The sequence below is a fragment of the Malus domestica genome, chromosome 08 (genome assembly GCF_042453785.1).
Source record: "Malus domestica chromosome 08, GDT2T_hap1".
Lineage (NCBI taxonomy): Eukaryota > Viridiplantae > Streptophyta > Magnoliopsida > Rosales > Rosaceae > Malus > Malus domestica.
Window position 1 is genome coordinate 16,495,123 of NC_091668.1, and position 11,930 is coordinate 16,507,052.

General features: G+C 36.3%; 1 long non-coding RNA gene across 2 annotated transcripts; it reads left to right on the plus strand.

Moving 5' to 3' along the window:
- Window positions 1–5,931: 5,931 nt before the first annotated feature.
- Window positions 5,932–8,952, plus strand: LOC114826358 (uncharacterized). 2 transcript variants are annotated; one of them, XR_003775170.2, is made up of 5 exons: window positions 5,932–6,013; window positions 6,222–6,281; window positions 6,463–6,526; window positions 8,081–8,239; window positions 8,552–8,952. It is a non-coding gene; the product is annotated as an uncharacterized lncRNA (long non-coding RNA). The 2 variants fall into 2 exon arrangements; XR_011583838.1 differs by lacking the exon at window positions 5,932–6,013 and having other exon boundaries at window positions 6,175–6,281.
- Window positions 8,953–11,930: the final 2,978 nt, after the last annotated feature.

Genomic DNA, 11,930 nt, shown 5'->3' on the forward strand with positions numbered 1-11,930 from the left:
TTCTACAGCTGTGTGTCGGTTTTACTTACTCCCATTTCGAACGAAGATTGACCATTCTTTCTTCTCGACATCACGATGTATCGGAAGACGGGAGTGTTCAGTCCTTTTGAAGGCGTCCTACCCCCTTTGCTTGTTGCAGGTTTAGCAGATTCGTCATTGTTTTTACTTGAACATGGCACGGCTTGCCCTTCTTGCTTATTGGGCATGGCTTGCCACTCCTGCTTTTTAGGTGTTACTTTGCCCGTAGAATTGATTTTTTTTGGGAAAGCTTCAGGCACCATGTCTTCATCCATGTAGAACTTGGCGTCTGCGAAGTATGATTCGGCTTCGGTGAATGGCTTGGTATCACCATGGATCACCTTTACTCTTTCCCGGTAGAATTTTAAGCATTGGTGGATGGTGGATGGCACTACTCTATTCCTGTGGATCCAAGGCCTTCCTAGGAGCAAGCTGTAAGAAGTTCTTGCATTAATCACGTGGAATATCGTGCTTAATTTGAGTTCACCAATGGTCATCTCCACTCAGATCATGCCCATCGCTCTTTGTCCTCCTTGATTAAAACCTTGGATTAGTAGACAGCTTAGGGATAGTTCATCCACTTTGATGTCGATTATGGTCATTCTTGACTTTAGAATGATGTTTATGGCCGATCCACCATCCACAAGCAAGCAATTGACTTTATGCTCCCTTACATACTCAGAGACGAAGAGATGACGGTTGTGAGGCTTGGACCCTAGCAGCAAGTTTTTGTCGGTGAAGTAGATTGTGTCTTAGGCAACACAACAAGTGGCATACTCATGTGGTCGAAGTTTCAAGTCTTTGTCCTTGCTTTCTTGCACTTCGTGGTCGTCGGGACTTGCCAAGACCACTGCTAGTGCTCTTCGCATCTTATTTGACAATCGTAATGCTTCCTCAATGCTAAAGTGTGTCGGTAGGTTTTCTTTGGGTGTGAAGGTTTCTTCCTTAAATGCGATGGCTTTACCTTTTGAAGGTTCTTCCATTTCTACTTCGACCATGTGACATGCAGCGGTAGGGCACTGTTGGAAGAAGCCCTTTGGGAAGTACTTGTACAAAGAGACAGGAATGCGTGGCTCTTGCTCCATAGGTTCCCTAGCGTACATTAGCTTAGCAACTTTTACGTTTCTTTTGGGCTTCCTACTATTGCGGTGACAGTGCTTTCTCCCTTGTTCCACCTTTGACCTTGTGGCTTGTGGTTTTGGTTTCCTTGTCTTTTTGTAGGTCACCAATGTCCATCATTCTTCATCGTTGGTAACTGCATTTTGGTCACTTGCCCCCAGCGATGGTTGTGCGGAAGGTGCTGTGTGGTTTAAGCATTGATGTGAGTGGTCATGCATCATTTCGAGAGGAACAGGATCAAATGATCCAAACATGATCGTAGTAGTGTGCGTTGCAGCCGTGTCTTCTATGTTGAGTTCAATGCATCCTTGTTGTGCCAGCTTCATGATGAGCTCTTTAAGGATGAAGCATTTGCCAACAAGATGGCTCACGATACGATGGTACTTGCAGTACTTAGGATCGTTTACACTATTCATCTATTCAAGATGCTTGCATTCGGGCAGTTCGATCACCTTCTTTTCCTGCAAGTCGTCTAACATTGCAACCATATCTGAGTCAGGAAAAGGGTACATCTTTTGCTTAAGCTCCTTCAAGGTGTTTTTGTACCTGTCTTGGGTGCAAGAAGGCTCATCTCTCTTTATCTCCTTCGCTTTGCTCTTGGAGGAGATCTTGATGGGCGCAGATAAGGTTTTAATGAGGGTAGTGTTGATAGTGACAACTTCATTGGCGGGCTTCTTCCTAGTCTTGTCTACATTCGAGGCGAACACCTTATCGTTCTTGAAGTCGGTGATTGGCTCCTTCTTCTTATGATTGGCGATACTCAACTCCATGTCATGGGAACGAGTTGCCAGCTCCTCAAATGTTCTTTGTTTTATGCCTTGAAGGATGTAATGTAACCCCCAGTGCATGCCTTGAACGCACATCTCAATGGTGAAGGTTTCAGAAAACCGAACTTTGCAATCCAGACTTAATGAACGCCATCGACGACAGGTTCATCCTTCCACTGTTTTGTACTGGTCAACTCCAGCATGCTTACCGTGTGGCGCGTACTATAGAAGCGGTTGAGGAATTCCTTTTCTAGCTGATCCCAACTATTGATAGATTCGGGCACAAGGTCAGTGTACCAATCAAATGTGTTACCTTTCAGCGAGCGCACGAACTACTTGACAAGGTAGTCTTCCTCAGTCCCAGCATTATTGCAGGTTTCAATGAAATGTGCGACATGTTGCTTTAGGTTTCCCTTTCCATCGAACTGCATGAATTTTGGCGACTGATAACCCCTCGACATCTTCAAAGAATCAATCTTCTTGGAGTAGGGCTTTGAGTACAGCCCGGAGTTATGTGAGTTCCCTTCGTACTGCGCCTTGATAGTGTTAGCGATCATCTCCTGCAGCTGCTGGATAAAGAGAGATCCCATGAGCGCCGCTGCTTGGTCCAACTCTGGCTTTTCTCTAACTTTCTCCACCGGAAGCTCCCTCTTCTTCGTTGGCTTTTTTCTTTAGTGGATCAACCTTTAGGTTGACTTTCACGTCGTGATGCGCCTCCAGTTGGTTGGCGAGTGCAGCGATTTTCAAGTCTTTCTCCTTCACAGTCTGTGTGAGTTTTGTGATCACTTCATTCATTTGAGCTAACTACTCCTCAATTGATATTACCCATGTGGTCATGACTTGTATGGCTGAGCTGCTGCTTGAGTCGGCATCAGAAAGTAAGGACTCTAAGTGCTTCCTTGGGCTTTCCTCTCTTGGCGCCCTTAGGAAGGCCAAGGTGATCACTGGCTTGTTGATGTGAAAATTAACTTAACACACAAATTAAACCCTATTTGTGACAATTGTAGTAATGATGTAAGTAGGGATCGTTCTAACCGGGGATTAACTAGGGGTGCTAATCTAATACAAATCGACTTAGAAACACAAAAACTAAACTTAAAGACTCTAATTAGACTACTAAGATTCAAAACAGATTTGAAACACTCAAATCTGCCCAAAACTGACTAAAACAAATTAATTGACTCAAACAGCAACTAAGACAAGATTTGGACGAATTTGACAAAACTTATGACTCAAAATACTTAAAAACACCAAAGAGGACAGATTATGAAGACTCAAACTTAACAAAATATGGGGGAATTGTGTTTGGACGAATTTGAACTAAATGCACAGATTGTAAATTAAAACAGATTGTGAACTAAATGTGATGAATCAATGGGTGATGGAATGGCTAAGGGGTTCTTCTCCACACATGAAATTTATGCAACGTAATCGATTTCCAGTTATCAATTCAATAAGTTATGAACCTCGACACTCCAAGTTAATTAGGTCCGCTTAAATTAACTTTCAGATTTCCCTAGAATCATTGAATTGGATGAATATGCATCGCAAACAAATTATTCCTAACAAGTTCTCTATATGAACAGCATGATAAAGATACAAGTTAGAATCATTAAGTTCTTTGGAAATCATAAGCATCGACAAGGCAATTGTAACTATGAAAAGCATGATACTCCTGCCATGAATCTACTTAACACGATCGTGACTAGCGATCTTCACTACTTGCGAATATAAATTCATAACGATTAGGTGTAACAAACTTATATTCTAGCACCAAATTCCAGCATGCAAATCAAGCGTGCACTCTCAATCAACATACAAGAATAAGTTTTGAATTAAACGGTTAAGCAAATTGTATTCACGACTTATGCAACGATAACTGGAAGTAATCAACTTATTTCACATAAATAAACATGGTTTTGAATACACCCTTAGCCAAAACGAATTTAGCCAATCATACTCAATGAAAAACAAAGATTACAAGAAGTAGACATTGAAATATAAGATAGAATACACCTAAAATTGTTCAACAACTCAGATTGAAGAGCCAAACAATTTTCATGAACTGTCTCCTTCTCTTCTCCTTGCGGCAGATTGGGGGAGGATGATTTCTGGGGGGTTTTTGTGATGTAGAATGGATTATGGATGGTGTAGGGGCACGGCAAGGCTTGGGGGTAGTGTATGGGTGTTGTGTGGAAGGTGTGGAGATGAAGAATGGTGGTGGAAATCGGCAGAGATGGAGGAGGACTGGTTTCTGAGGTTGTGGATGGGTTTTGACGAATTTTGGAGAGTGTGTGGCTGAATGGAGATGTTTGTGGCTGCACAAACATGTTTATTTAAAGGGATTAGGAAATTAAAAACCCTAGACTAATTAGATAATCAGGAATTAAGTTTAAAGCTTCTAGAATTAAGGAAACAAATCAGAAAATTAAAGGAAATAGCAAGGGAAATTCGGCTAGGGTTAAAAACACAAAAGGAAAGTGTTTTAAAGCCTAGAATCAGGAAATAAGAAAGAGGAAATACCAAGGGGGGTGCGGCAAGGGTTCAAAAGGTGCAAGAAATGTGTATTTGATGTCCTAGAATGCTTAGGAAGTCTTCATAATTGCTGGAGCTTTTAGGGACAATTAGGAAAAATCAAACCAAAGTAGGAAACCTTGGCTTAACTTTCCTACTTCAAGTAGGAATCCTTGTTCTTCTAGGAATCCTCATGTGATTAGGAATCCATCTTCAATTAGGAATCCTTCGTTGATTAGGAATCCTTCGTCGATTAGGAATCCTCCTTCATGTAAGCACTTTCCTACTTCAACTAGGAAACCTTGTTCAAGTAGGAATCATCATCTTCAAGTCTTCAAATTCGTCCAAACCTTGGCTCCAATTATGTGATAATCATTCCAAGCCCAATTTTGCTCCAAAAAGTTCCAAAATGCATCTTCTTGCATCCTTTGGCCTTAAAACCTGAAAACACATAAAACTAGCTTAAAAGACTACTTTAACTAAGAAAACACCATGGAAATGCATAAGAACTAGCTAACTAAGGCGCATAAATATGCTCCTATCACTTGTGCCTTAGGTGCTCTTGTTCCTTTGGCAGAGTTAATGCAAGGGTGGAAGCCACGGTAGAGAGAGCTCTTACCTTTCTTCGGGTTGTGATGCCCAACGTGTCACCGCTTGTGGCAAGGATGTTCTTATTCTTCGCTTTGGTTGCAAAAACAGCTTGATTCTTTCTTGATGCCATTTGTGTTTTTTTTTTTTTTTACGGATTTGAAGATAGAGATGAGAGGTAGAGATGTCCCACCGGGTGTGCCAAATTTGTAAACACGAATATTCCTGCAATGAAACGAGACAAGAACACGTGTACAAAATAATATTTGTATTAATGATTTGGGGGTTACAATCTCTTCTACAAATTTAGCCTCTGATTCGATCTTCGTAATGTGTAGATTTGTGGATTGTACTGTTGATCCAAAGGCCTTCGAGGCTTGATCTTAGGATGAACGGGTGATGAACAATGAAAGCTTTTTTCAAGGGGCCATCAGGGCTTGATCTTGAATTGGTGGAAGTTCTTCAAGGGTCGTTGGGGCTTGATCTTGAAGGAGGATTTGGTGGAAGTTCTTCAAGGGCCGTTGGGGCTTGATCTTGAAGGAGGATTTGACGAAGAACAAAGAGAGCTTTCTTGATCCTTCAGGATTTGCTGGGGAGCTTTAGAGTTTCAAAGCCTCAAGGTTTTGGTGTGATGTGAGTTGGTGAATGAAAATGAATGCCTTGGCTTCCTATTTATAGAATTCCAAAACTTGATTTTTGGATTTAAATAATCAGATGAAATAAATCATTTCTGCCAGGTGTTGACACGTGTCATATTTGATGACTTTTCCGATGATTTTCAATTTTTTGTTAAGTCATACACTACGTGTAAAATTTATGTGATACGTGAACGCTAAAATTTTAATTATTGGTCAACATTTATTTCATTGAAATTTCGATGTCTACAAACTTACATGGTGATTTGTACGATCGTTGCTACAAAACCTTTATAATTGGAGTCTATTTTAGTCTCTGACGTCGGAATTGGGATCAGTCTCGAAGAGCTTTGTGTGTATACCCTTTTCAAGGTACGGTCTTCACCGATTTGAAGTTTTAGTTTGTTTATGAATTTTTTTTTCTTTTGGATTTCTAATTTATCCTTTTGTACCTGACCAGTTGTGATCCAATTATTTTTTTCGAGTGTTTTGATTTTCCTGTGAATTTATATGGGTTTAGATTTTTATTGTTAATTTACTAATGTTGGGGGATCATTTTGGCTCCCTGTTGCTTTTCAAGGTTTACTATTTGATCTCTTCCATCGCTGTTTTTCTCTCAAAGCCCAGCTCGAGTCCTCAGGTAAAACCCTATTCTTCCCTTTTTTTTCTTCTCAGCATCTTACAAAATGATTTTAGTTTCAACAGCAGCGGCCACCACTTTTTCTGCAAGGAATATATCTTCCTCCTCACAGTCTCTCAAATTATTAGGCTTTTTGCCTTTAACTTTTGGCTAAGCTCTGAGTCTCTAACCACATTTTTAGGGTATTCAACGATCGATCGAAGGGTTTCGGTCGAATTCCGAAGTGGGTTCACTCTTTCGGCGAGGTAAGTGGATCAGTTTGAGTTTGAGTAATTCTGTGTGCTTTAAACTTGAATTTGGTTGTTAGTTTCCTAATAGATGAATGAAGTAAAAAAAAAGGTAATCTGAGTTTCCTGTATGTTAAGATTTTGCTTCTTTTTGTTATAATTTGAAAGCTTGAATTCATTGATTTGACTAAGGGCTGGTTTGGTATTGCTGTGCTTTGAAAAAAAGCTGCTGTGAGAATAAGCGGCTGTGCTGTGAGAATAAGCGGCTGTGAAATAACTCAGCAGAGTGTTTGGTAAACTTTTTTGTAAAAGTGCTTTTGGAAAAAAAAAAGCAGTCTAATAGTGGGTCTTTTCATTAAAGAAGCACTGTAGCTCCGTGTGCTTTGAAAAAAAACCAGTTTTCCAAAGCTGCAAATAGCAACTTCAACTTTTTCCTTTGATTTCAGCTTATTCTCACAGCAGCTTCCAAAATAAGCCCTTTTTTCAGTTTACCAAACACCTAAAACCCTCACAGCTTTTTTTCATGGGTGCTTTTTTTTTAAGCACCTCACTCCCAAACTAGGTCTAAGTCAAGACGATTTGTTGTCACTCAAACCATATTTTGTTATTTTATTCAATTTCTCAGCGGCCAAATGTTGCATGAAAGAAAAGATCTGTTATTTCCTAAAAGGAATTGCTCCAAGATTCAGTTATCTATTTACAAAGTGTTTAAAGATGAGATTGTAGTAGGGTTCTTCAGATAAACTCTACTTAGATTAATTTTCTGGACATTTGGTAACAATATCAGTTTGAGATTCTTTGTTAGATTATGGCGGATGTTTTCAATTTTTGGCCGAACTTACCTACTAGAGGGAGACCAGGTGTTTGACTAAACACATGTTTTTTGTAATAATGATTTTACATGTTTTTAACTGCACTTTTTTAAGCAGTATGAGAAGCGTCGGAAGAATTGAAAAGAACATATTAGTGATTCTCACATTTTAACTTAGTAGTTAGCTTGATATACCTGCAGTACCTACCCATTTTTCAACTCCACTCAATATACTATTCATATCTAAGAGGAAACATTTTTAGATTACCCTCAAATATAGCTACAAAAACATTGCTTATTTTTTTTGTTACGACAGGCATTTAGCGCTTATCATACCCTGAAATATATTATTTATATCTTCTGCTAAAAAAAAAGGTATGATTTTTTTCATACCTGAGTTCAAATATGAACTCAAACCTAAGTTCAAATCCTATTTTTGAGCTTCTGTTTTGTCGTTAATCAACTAAAGCTCAAATATTTCCTAGATGTCTTAAATTTGGATTAGTCTGTATATCGAGACACATACATTGAACAAATATTCACTGCTCCTTTACAATGATGATCAATTAGTTTAGTTCATGGATATAATCGGTATATTGACAAAGGCTCAAACTGTATTTAAATGGTAACTTTTCTGTTAGATAAGCGAATTAACATTTTATTCTTATTTTTAAATAAATTCGTCTTTTCTTTTGCAGTTGTTTTCAAATTTGTCTTATGATGATTCTTAACTTTGTAAAATTTATATTCTCTTTCACCAGCTTAAATGGAAACTGTGAAGCCTACTCCTATTGCTGAATTACGTCCGTACACTAAAGCAGAGAAAAGAAAGATTAGTGTGTGTAGGATATGGAAATCAAGCATTCCTACAAGTGATAAAAAATATGTGACATTCCACTGTATCTTAGTTGATGCAAACAGTACGTGATCATTGTCTTATAATTTTAATTAAGAATTTTAACATCAATATTTATGTCATTGGTTTTCTTTTCGTTCATTTATTTGTTGATTTATATTTATGTTTTTATGATTTTTCTTTTTTGTTTCATTCTTATCTATTTGTAAATAGTTTTTAAATGTTTTTTTAGATGATTTACTTATTTTAAATGAATCTATTTACTGATTCTGTCCATTTAATCTCTTTTTATCAAATTGCAGTGTGTGTGTATATATATATAATTTTTTCTTTTTAATAACCTTTTTAATTCTGTTTTTTTGTGTTTTTTTCCTAGATGCGACCAAATGTGAAGAACAATGCGGTTGAAGCTTATGCGTCAAATATTGATTATGAGGTTGTTGCCTCAAAGACTCAAGCTGGTGATTGCTATGAAATCATGAATTTTCGAACGATCAAGGTCAGAGGGCAGTATAAAGTTGTGCCACATGATACACAGCTTATATTCACCAATAAAACAATTTTGTAAAACTATCTGCCGTCTTTCCACCAATTCGACGACATCGATTTTTTCTTCAAGATTTTAACATGCTTTATATGCGTTTGAACAGAAATGATATTCTCACAGGTAATACTATAACGTATATATCTATTTGTCAACATGTGTATCTATGTGCCCATGAATTGAAAACATTTATGTTCTTATTATTATTTTTTTTAATCAAATAAGTTCTAATATAGTTTTTGTCTTAACTTTTTAAATTGTAAGATGTAATTGGTGATCTTACTGTGGTTCAGCACTTGGAACCAAAACAAATTAATCAAAGAATAGTCCAAAAGTGTGATGCACTCATTGAGAATATTTGGTTATTCTTTTGTCTCAATACTCCACTTCTACATATTTCATTTATTACAATCAACAAAAAAAAAAAATCATCTTTGTTTTTCATTTCTTTTCTATACAGAAAAGAAGTGTTTGTTACATTGTGGGAAGATGTTGCAAAGGTTTTTGCTTCTTTATTGGTGCACACAATGTTCTTGCCCATTATCATTGTATTTACAAGTTTAAAAGTGAAGGTTTATCTAGGTAATTGATTTAATTGAAACCCATTTTTTTTAATTTTTGTTATATTGTCTTATTACAATATTCCAATATTCTATCATTATATAATTTTAGTGTATTATGTTCCTATCCTTTATGATAAAGCATTGGTTTTATATCTTATATGTCAGCTATCAAGCATGTGAATATATTAACTATGATTTGTGTTTCGTTTTTAGCCATCCATGTTCAAATTATTTTTACGCTTTAGAAGCTATTGATTATAATTTTTTTGGCATTTTTAAACATCTATTATTAAATTGAAAATATTTGCTCATCTCTAATATTTACTGATGTTTGTTTTATAATTTGTTATTCTTTTTGGGATGTACAGATAAAGTCTTTTTGAGTAGTACCAGTTCCTCACTTTTTTTCATTGACCCGAACATCCCAAAGGTTAACTCATACAAATCAACGTGAGTGAACATCAATGATTATGTTTCCTATTTCTATCTAGAAAGAAACTTATTTTTTAAAATTGGTTATTGTCTTTTTAAACTTGCAACTTCTCAGCCTTGAAGGGTCCTGTACAATTGCTGCCACCTTCTTCAAGACAAATGAATAAAGCTGAAGTTTTATGTACCGGAAGAAGTGTGACAATAGATGAGCTGGCTTTTCTAGATCCTGATCTATATAAGGTATAAAAAACAATTTATGTGCTGCTTTTTTTTTTCTTTTCTTTTCTTTTTTAACAAGAACCATTTATATTATTACATATTTAACAAAAACTAAATTTCTTCTTACTTTTTTTGGTTAATATGTGTTACAAAACATTTTACAGAATGATACATTCCTGTGTAACGCATCAATCAAACGTTTTGACACACGATATAATTGGTGGTATAGTGTCTACCCCAATTGTGTCAAACAAATGCAAAAAGATCCAACAACTAGACAACTCATTTGTCAGAAACACCCCAACCAGATACCAACACCTTGGTAATACTTAATATTCAAACGTGTTGCATTTTTGCCGTTGTGTCCTTCCTTTACAAATAAAAAAATTGGTCAAGATATCTAATCTCTATTGTTTCAAATTTATTATTCTATTTGTCACTCATAACTTATAAAGCATGAAAAACTGATGCAATTCAATTTTTAAATGCAGGTCTGGAGAAAAGTTGTTTGGCATGTCTAGCAAAGATTTAGTCATGAACCAAAGACTAATTGACCAAAAATAGTTGCCAATTGAGTTTTTGAAATTGATTGGTCAAAAGAAGATCTTTCACTTGCGATTTGGAAATCGTCAGAACACTTTTAACTCAAGTGATCTCCTAATTTTTAAAGTCTCTAATGATGAAGCTATTCAACCAATAACTTCGCAAGTGTTACAAACAGAAAGCACAATATCCTCGACCATTGTATCATCTTCAACCTCACCAACTCAAGCAATCAATCAATCACATAAACAAAAGTGGGAATCTATGAGAAGAGCACTCTTTACTGGCACTGGACAAAGGTTTGCATTCAACCTGCATGTTATCATCAAATCTGATGTTTTTGTTTTTCTTCTTTGTATTCAAAAATTGATATCTTCTACTTATCTTGCTTTGCTTAAAAAAAACATGTTAGACATTTTTTTTTAACATAAATTTTCCAAATGAACAATGTAATTATTTATGTTTATGCAACATTTTCTCTTTTTTCTTCAATCGAATGTACTCATTTAGTATACACATTTAAAGCAGTGAAGTAGAAGAGGTTTCAGAAATTGACCCAAAAGAATTGGATGAAATCCCTCTCAAATCACTCAAAAAAAAATTGCCTCCTACTCTCACAAAAACAAATACCATCTTTTCAAGAAAAGACTAAGTAAGTATGTTTTCATTTTTTTGTCAATTTTTTTATACACATGTCTTTCACTTTGACTGTAACCACTATTTAAATGTTTTTCTTTCTTTTTCTGGCTGTACAGGTTCGTTTGTCAATGTTAACAATCATGAAACTGCTGCAACAACACTTTTCATGCTTTGTTGAAGAATATTTTTCATTTTTTGGTTGGCATATCTTCAACAACATCTAACATATTCAGCAATTTATAAATATTTGTTTGTACTTAAAATTTTACAATATTTCCTCAACCTCCATGTACCAGCATTTGTCATTTTTTTGTGTACAGAAGTTGTGCCACACCTCGACCCGGAATGTCCACTAGGACTCCGAATTGAGCTGTGCTGGCCGACACCTAGAAGTTGACAAAGCCATAAAGCGTGATAATGCGTAAACTATGAATAAATTTAAACCTTAAAGTGCCTCAATATACGAGTGCGCGATAAGCTGGTATGGACCCATTCACACGTGATACCGAGCATAAGTAAAGTATAGCAAGGTAAGATAATGATTATACCCTCATTAAGAAGCCACATGTACTGAGAAGTGCCACGAATCCTCGTTGATACGGAAACTTTACTACTAGAACCTGGAGGGGTGCAAAACAGAAAAATGTGAGTGGGCGAAAATAAGCTCTTACAAACCATTTCATTTATCAAAGTAATAACCCTTCACCATAAAACTGGAATAATTTCTCAAAAAAAAAAATATTACATATCGATATACCTGGAATAGCAGAATCCACATGTATGCCATGCCCACTATCTCAACATAATGAAATAAG